This window comes from Otolemur garnettii, unplaced genomic scaffold (genome assembly GCF_000181295.1).
Source record: "Otolemur garnettii isolate 467f Iridium unplaced genomic scaffold, OtoGar3 scaffold00061, whole genome shotgun sequence".
In the NCBI taxonomy this organism is placed as follows: Eukaryota; Metazoa; Chordata; class Mammalia; order Primates; family Galagidae; genus Otolemur; species Otolemur garnettii.
In genome coordinates this window covers 6,850,566-6,859,228 of record NW_003852456.1, presented here as the reverse complement: position 1 = coordinate 6,859,228, position 8,663 = coordinate 6,850,566, and positions in this window count along the sequence as shown.

Here is an 8,663-nt window from a genome sequence, read left to right as displayed (position 1 = left end):
GAAAGAGATACGAATTCAGATGGAAACAATAACATAGCTTCTTTTGATTATTGTTGGTCAAATAATTAAAAAGAAGTAAAATATATTTAACTTCATCATATAATTAATAAGAATAAGAAATTTCTGCCTAGTTAAATAACCAAATATTAACTGCACAGGTCTAATATGGCTCCTGTGAGTCAGTAGTGAACATCCAAAAAAAAAAAAAATACACAATAGGCAATGAATTAAGCCTAAATAAATTAAGGAAAATACTCTGACACCATTCTCTGACAAGTAATTAAAGTTAAAAATTAATTTAAAAATAAATAAAAGCAGCAAATAGAAACAGCATTCTCTCTAAATGTTTTCAGGATTGAAGCCAAACCGAATCTCCTACAATGTTAAGCCCCCCCAGCCTCACACAGAAGCAGAAATCCTGACAATTATTTAGTTTAAAAAAAAAAAAAGTGGGGAGGTGTGAGTGTGTGGGTGATTCTTATTTACTTACCACTCACTAAGAGTGTTAACACTTGAGTTAGCTGAAGAGGAGTAAATACCCCATCTTTTCCTTCTGTGGAGGGGCGGTTTGGAGAAGCCCGGGGTCATCTTATTTCTTCGGCATCTCTGTAGACATCGCGCAGAAGAACTTTCCCTCACCAGGACTGTGTGTGCACGAGCATCGCTACTAGAAGAGCGAATAGGGTATTTCCTCTGCAAGTTTCAGTAATTTATTATCGTTAACTAGAAAGAAAAGACATGCATGCTGTTTCATATTACTAGGTATATTTAGTTTAAAAAGTTTTTAGTTAGTGCCAAGTGTCTATGTTCCAAATACTATACCAGAAATTGGGCTTCAGTAGGTCACGGTCTAACAAAGTGAACATTGAATGACTTAAAGAATGTCACAAAAAAGGTGCCTGATATTACCCAGAGGGGGAACATTATTCCTAAAAGTAAGACAGATGATCAGGGGACAAAGCCAAAATAAATCAACAGTTGGAAGCATACGATACCTTTTAACAAATGAATTGGTAATTTTAAAAGTGCCATATGTGATTATGCTAAGCCCTGCTTGTTGAAATTCACAGATCTACAATTTTAACTTTAAACATAAAATTTACAAAGATATTTTTGCTGTTGTTAATTGTGATAATATTTTGTTAAGATATTGAGAAATGGAATTATGACAATAGCTATGAAATTTTATTTTATTTATTTTTGTTTTGGTAGCATTTTTATTTTTACAACTAAAATGATGAACATTTAACAATCTGGGGTATGTGTTATTAAAATACTTTTCAGGACTTCAGAGATTAGACTAGACCTTCTCATAGCTCCAAAGGGGGTGTCCAACCCGTTTTATCTTTCCTCTGTCACACATTGAAGAATAAGTGTTGTTCTGTCCACACATTAAATACACAAACACTAAGAAAGCTGATTACCATGAAAAAGGTCCCTGCATATTTTTCATGATATCTGACACCACGGATAAGCAAAAAATGTCCTCACAAAATCAGCAAGTGGCCACAGGTTGGACACCCCTGCATCTAGAGTTCTTAAAATGGGGGTTCTTTTAGCTTGTTTTATTTTTAATTTTAATGTGGGGTTTCTGAACCAGCAGCAGCATTAACATCGCCCAGGAACTCAATAGATACACAAGTTCTTGGTTACTACCCAGGAACTACTAAATCAGAAAACTCTGGCCTAGAAATCCATGTTGTAATAAGCCCTTCCCCAATTCAGTTTGAAACCACCAGCTCAGACCTTCCGTGCTTCCCCATGGATGGGAATCTCCCCTGGGAGCTAATTGAAATGCAGCTTCCCAAAGAATCCAATGTAACAAGATTGAGGTAAGGCTTGAAATTTATATTTTACTAAGAAGGCATATTTTGAAATTAAAGTTATTTTAATACTCTATCAGATTATCAATTAATTACTTAATTGTAAGCAATGCCCAGACACACCAATAGCAAGGCAAGAGAGAAGCAAAGTTTATTGAACATGGTAAGATATGTTCACCACAGAGTGTGAATGGGCCCCGTCATAACAGGAGGCTTGGATTATGGTCTGGGGTCCTGTATAAAATTGTCTAGGCCAGACGTTCGTCACTCTGTGTGGTTTCAATGTCACCATGGAACCACTCTGAAGGGCAGTTGCGAGTTAATATCACCTGAGTCTTCCATGATCCTCTCTGAAAGCCCATGGGGAGAGAGGGCAAACCACAATGCAAATTTAAGCGAATGACATTATAATTACCTTTAGGAGACCCTATTGTACCGGCACTGCTTGGCTTACAGGCTGGGCAATCTCCTGCATTCTTTTGCAGGTTGACATTACAAGGTGTATGGTTGAATAGCACTCCGTGGTGTATATATGCCAGTTTGTTAACCCACTCACGGGCTGGTAGGCAGTTGGGTTGCTTCCACTACTTGGCAATTGTAAATTGAGCTGCAGGTGGCCTATGGACCACGTGGTGCAAATGTCTTTGTGGTAAAATGATCTGAAACACATTCCTCTTAGTAAAGTATCTCAAGAATGGAAAAAAATAGTATCCAATGTACTCAACACTAATATGAAACCAATATGTAAACAATTACATGCCCACATGAAAGATAAAACACAAATATAGCCTAGCAAGGGAGAGGGGGGAAGAGAGAGGGGAGGAGGGAGGGTGACTGGCAGGATCTCACCTAAGGTGCTCTATGTGAGGGTGCTCAGCACGCCCCCTGGTGGGCGAGATCTCACCTAACGTGCACAATGTGAGGGTGCTCAGCACGCCCCCTAGGTGAAGGGCTCAACTACAACTTGAATTTCACCTTAGAATGAAAGACAATGTAACCTAAACATTTGTATTTTTGCATTAATTTGAAATTTAAAAAAAGAAAAGAAATTATGAGGTCTAGAACCTAATTTTGCATAAACCTGCTTCCCTTCCTTTTTGGGGCCACTGCCAGTAGGTTTGGAAACTGAAAGGAAGTGGGGTCACTAATGTCACAAGTGGGGTCACTTAATGTGCAGCTGTTTCCACATAAGATGGACTTGCCTTTTAAGACACAGTGATGAAAAACTTATGAGTTGGTGAAAAAATCGATTAAATTTTGATTTTTTACAAGCAAGAATTTTAGAAGCAATTCATAATTACTGTCAGATAAAGGATTAACTCCATTTTTAGAAGTTCCTTTAAAAATTAGCAAGAATTTAGTTCATGAATTACTTACAAAAGGAATTGTAGGTCATGAGCAGAAACTAAAACACACAGACAATTTGCACGTACATCTATATAAGATATGTTTATATTTCTATTTCATACACACAGAAACAGCTTTAAACTGGTAATTATTTTGAACCATTTTATAACACCAACTTTATGCCTATACTCTCTATTATTTTTCAATGTCGAGCTATACAATCTGCCATTGTTGCCTTGAATACCTGTTAGATCCGCCATCCGTCTTTAAGGTTCATATGCATCCTCATCATTAATCATTTCTATTCAATGACCAAACTCAACGGCCAGACTAATTAAATATACCTTGGGAACAACTTAAATTTCTATGTGGTTCTCTACAGTCATCTTTTGCTAAAATAGCAGAAAACTTCCTTCTAAGTTGGCATGAAAGTGAAAAAAGAAATAATGTGGAATAGAAAAATCAGGGAGACTAATATCCTAAAGGTAAGGATCTTAAATGCCAAGTGCCCTTTCTCGGTCTCCACCATTCATTCTGAAAATGGCCTATCAAAAAAGCTTACAGGGAGCAGTTTAATTACTGTTCCTTTGACATATGTAATACATTTTCAGTAGAGGCCTGTGCATTTATTTAAGGCCAAATATTATACAACAAAACTGTCCTCTAAGGTATTTCTCTCTACCATTTTTTCCACCACTTGGCCTGCACTGCTATTATTTAAGAACATCTTTTGGGGAGATATTTTTAAATAAGCCTTAAAGCACATTCTTATTTAGGAAAAATATGACCCGGAAACAGAAGTGAGAGAAAGAGCACAAGGTGCTTTTAAATATTGATTAAATTTAAATATTTAAGTGTGTCTGCATAGTACATTTTTACATGTGTATTTATGCTTTGTAAGTATTTGCTTCACTGAACTCATGTCAGCGTGGAGACTTAGCTCTGCCAGCTCACACCTCTGTCTCTATGTATGTCCAGATCCTTATTATTTAATGAATAAGGAAATCAATGATCACCTCCCTTGTTAGATGAAGTGAGGGTAGAGTCCACTGTGTTTCTGCTGCATAGCTGCATAGCACCATCTCAGAGATAGGTGCACACAAGTAATGATTAAATAGATACATCTTTTAATTCTGTATCCTAAAAAGAACCAAAATGCACTCTCCCTCTCTCCCTCTCTCTCTCCCTCTCCCTCTCTCTCTCTCTTTCTCCCTCTTTCTCTCTCTCTCTCCCTCTCTCTCTCCCTCTCTCTCTCTCCCTTTCTCTCTCCCCCCCTCGCATATGTGTGTTTCTGCACATGCACGTCTAGTCTATAGCATATATAACAGTGCTGCAGGCAAAGTCAGGCTTTGTGACATTAGTGACAGTACTTCTTTTCAGTTTCCAAACCTACTGGCAGTGGCTTAGGTTCTAGACCTCATAATTTCAACCTGCAAAAGAAGGCAGGAGATTCCCCAGCCTGCAAGCCAAGCAGTGTAAGTGACCTAGAGCAACCTAACCTATATATGCGGGGTGGCCATGAAGTTCATGTACAGTTTAAATAGTGTGCCATTTAAAATTGCACATGGACTTTATGGCCACCCTGCCTATATCATGTTATATACAGCAAGTCATGTAGTGCTTTTGAAGAATTAAAAATCCCTTCATGAGTTGTTGATGTGCCACTAATATGTTAAGTTTTAAAGTTTATCCTAAAAATAAGAGATCAAATATGTTTGTGTGTATGCATGTGTGTGTGTGTTTTGACAAATAAAATGCTGTAGTAATGGAAGCAGTAAGTTGAAATAAAGTTTATAAAATTTTCCATCTCAGACACAAATGCTGGGGGGTGGATCTGGCCAATAGCTATGTCTGCAGAATTAATTTTTGATCTTAACAGTTCTTCTGTCACATACGGCTATAAGCAAAATTATTTTTAATGACCTCATTCTGGATAACATCTGTCACTGGAAAGTATTAACTATCAATCGCCCCCATCTAGTTCATAAGGGCTGTCTGAATATTAAAATGGCAGAAAGGAACTCAAATTGAGGACTCCAGTAATCAAGACTGGCTCAGAGAATACTGTGTTCAAACAAACAAACAAAAATACCCCCCTTTTTATTAATCTACATAATCCCTCTTTGGTTTAATGGGATTTACACGAGCTCTGAATATATGAGCCTGTCTGAATTTTGAGAGGCTTAAAGTTTTCTTCCAAGCAAGCAAAGTGGATTAAAACCAACCTTTGTGTTTTACAATTTGCATTTAACTGACCTTATGCTGGGAGTCTCAGTAAAGCCTTTAAGTGTTTTCTTCTGCGGTGGCTGGCTGGCTGGCGTCTCTCTAGGATAACATCACGGGGTGCTATTTCCTTTGATGTAGTTCAGCTTGCAAAGCACAGTAACATGAGCAAATTCCTCGCCAGATCCTCTCTGGCCAACCCACAGGTGCCCCTAAAGCATTCTCTGCTTTCACACGTTTCACACGTAGCTCTTCTTCTTCTTCTTTTTGTGACAAATATTCTCATTGAAGGAGGAAAATACGTTTTTGAGAAAATCCTGAAGGGGAAGAAATAGATCTTCTTAATGAGGTGCTGATGGGCTGTTGATGAGATGTTAAGGTAGGTCAAGGCCATGCTGGATGTCTCCTCTTTCTTCTCTAGTGCTTTCCTCTAAATTTCCAGTAGCCAATGTTGACAAAACCAAACACAGCCTTTGTCTGTACCCTTGTGTCTTCTGCACTGTTCAATCTCTCCGGCATTCTCACAATGGCTGACCTATAGCTCTTTTTGAAACAGAATCAAGATATATATCCCTTTTTTATGTAAAAAAAATTTTAAAAAGAATTATGCATCAATTATTTTGTGTATCTGTTGAAATTTGTTATTACTTACATAAAAAATCTGCACATAGGGCCAGGCGTGGTGGCTCATATCTGTAATCCCAACACACTCTAGGAGGCCGAGGTGTGTGGATTGCCAGAGTGCAGAGTTCAAGACCAGCCTGAGCTGGAACGAGACCCCATCTCCAAAAGTAGCTGGGCATTGTGGCGGGCACCTATAATCCCAGCTACTTGGGAGGCTGAGGCAAGAGGATCTCTTGAACCCAACAGTTTGAGGTTGCTGTGAACTATGTCACCACGGCACTCTACCAAGGATGACAGAGTAAGATGCTATCTCAAAAAAAAATCTTAGCATATATGCACATATAAAAATAAAATGTGTATCATACAGTTTCTTGTTTGTTTGGAGGCACCATAATCTTGGGTGAAGTAAGTTGTATAGTTACATGTAGATGGCAAATATAGAGGCTGCCAAATTGCAATCTCTAGTAAAGACAAAGGAGGAAAAAAGGACAGAAAGGCTCTAAAATAACAACAACAACGATGATGATGATGGAGGGAGAGCTTCGGGGCTCACTGGTGAGGCACTGTTGGTCTCAGGAAAGTGGAAGGTTGATGTTTGCAAGTGTCAAATGTAAAGATGTCAGATGTGTTAACTGGTGTCATGCTGCAGGACGTGCTGTCTGGCTGGCTGGCAGAAGCACGGCTGCCCCTGCCAAACTGCCACGGGCCATTAGAACTAGTTACACATAGCTCTTCTGGTTATGTGTGACTCACTGCAGCTGAAGACCAGTCAGTCCTTCCTCAGAAGATCAGAAACTTTTAACCCTGTCTTTTCCCTCGGTCCACCCAGCCAAAGTTCCCGGCGGTATCATCAGTATTGTCCAAAACATCAACCTTACCGAAGACAAAAAGCTTCATTTTTGAAGGTCTGGTTTTCACTTTGTGGGTCAATGAGTACGATTTTGGACTGCTTTGTTATTTGAATAATATATCGAACCATGTAGTGAACATGGTTCCACGGGCTGTGCCAGGTGGCTCACACCTGTAATCGCAGTACTCTGGAAGGCTGAGGCAGGAGGATCCCTTGAGCTCAGGAGTTTGAGACCAGCCTGAGCAAGAGTGAGAGCGCAACTCTACTAAAAATAGAAAAACTACTTGGCCGTGGTGTTGGGCACCTGTAGTCCCACCTACTCAGGAGGCTCAGGCAGGAGGATCACTGGAGCCCAGGAGTTTGAGGTTGCTGTGAGCTATAATGTCACAGCACTCTACCCAGGGAGACAGAGTGAGACTCTGTCTCAAAAACAAAACAAAACAAAACCCAAATCTTTTATGGGTATAATTTTTAGTTTTTTTACTTTGACAATGGATGGAGTTGTTTTAGTGACTGACATATCCAAGAAAAACTCCTTCTACTTTAATTATTTACAAAGTAATCAAGAGAGTTTGACAGGGTATATTTTTTCAACAATGTACAAATTCAGATTTGGTCTGATGTCTTTTCCAGAACACAAAGTCAGCTGATTTAGGTTATACAGGGGATGATTAGGTGGTTAAAATTAAAGAAGCCAAGATAGGACTGAAGTGAGTTAGTGCTTTAAAACAGGCAGCTAATCAGCTTGCAAACAACCGCAAACTGGTAGGGATACTGGTATTTGGACCGGCCCATCTCTGACTTTCCTGAGTAATCTATAGCTTCTTGAGAAGAATAAGCAGCAGAATATGAGAGCTGATGACAGTAAGTGGAATAAATAACCCTTGTTCAGGCTGGACAGGTAAGCATGTGGGACAGTTCAGGTCAATTTAACTCTAACACTCCCTTTGTTTTTTCATCTTTCACAAGAATGGGGAGTGGTTTGGATAATTGAGTTTTCAGGGAAGGGACATAACTTTGCATTGTGACTACCACAATAAAAGTGTTTTTCTATCACTAGAGAAATAGGTTAAAATGTCCCAATAGGGAGAATAATATATGACTGTTTTAGCTACTGTGCAGACAGTAAGTCGCTCAACAGAAGAATAATTTTAATCAGAAAATAAATATACATTTATTAGTGAATAATTGTACCCATAGAGGGAAGTATTAGAGAAAATACATATAACTTACATTTTGGTTTGTTTATATAGTAAGTAAAGTTGTTTGTAACATAGGAACTCAAATAAGGAGACAGTCTCAGGCTGATGGCCTTTCACTTTTTTAAATTAATAGCTACTAGTGGAGGACCTATAATCTCATTTAAACCTCTTATAAACTTTGGCAAGTAAATTAAACTAATCAGAATATGGGCGGAGAAAAGGGTCAGTGAGTAGAATTAAATTTCTCAACCGTATATGACTCATTTTTGTTCCTCGTACTTAAATACAAGTCAATCCAATCAATTTTACCTAATGTCAGCATTCTCTGGTAGAAATAGAAACCCCATGGTTACTTTGTGTTCTCCAGAATCTAGCCCTGTATTTGCTTTCAATAAATTCTTGCTGTATAAATAAAGCACTCTTTTAGGAGACTCGATTAATGAATCAAAAGTAAATAGAAAAAATATGATTAAGAATTTTAACATGGTTTAACAGGACATGGCGTCTTCTGGTGATACTTTATCAAATCAAGGTTAAAGGTTTCTCTATTTTTTTATTCTAATTTAGTCCATATCTTAACTATTTTTTTCCTGC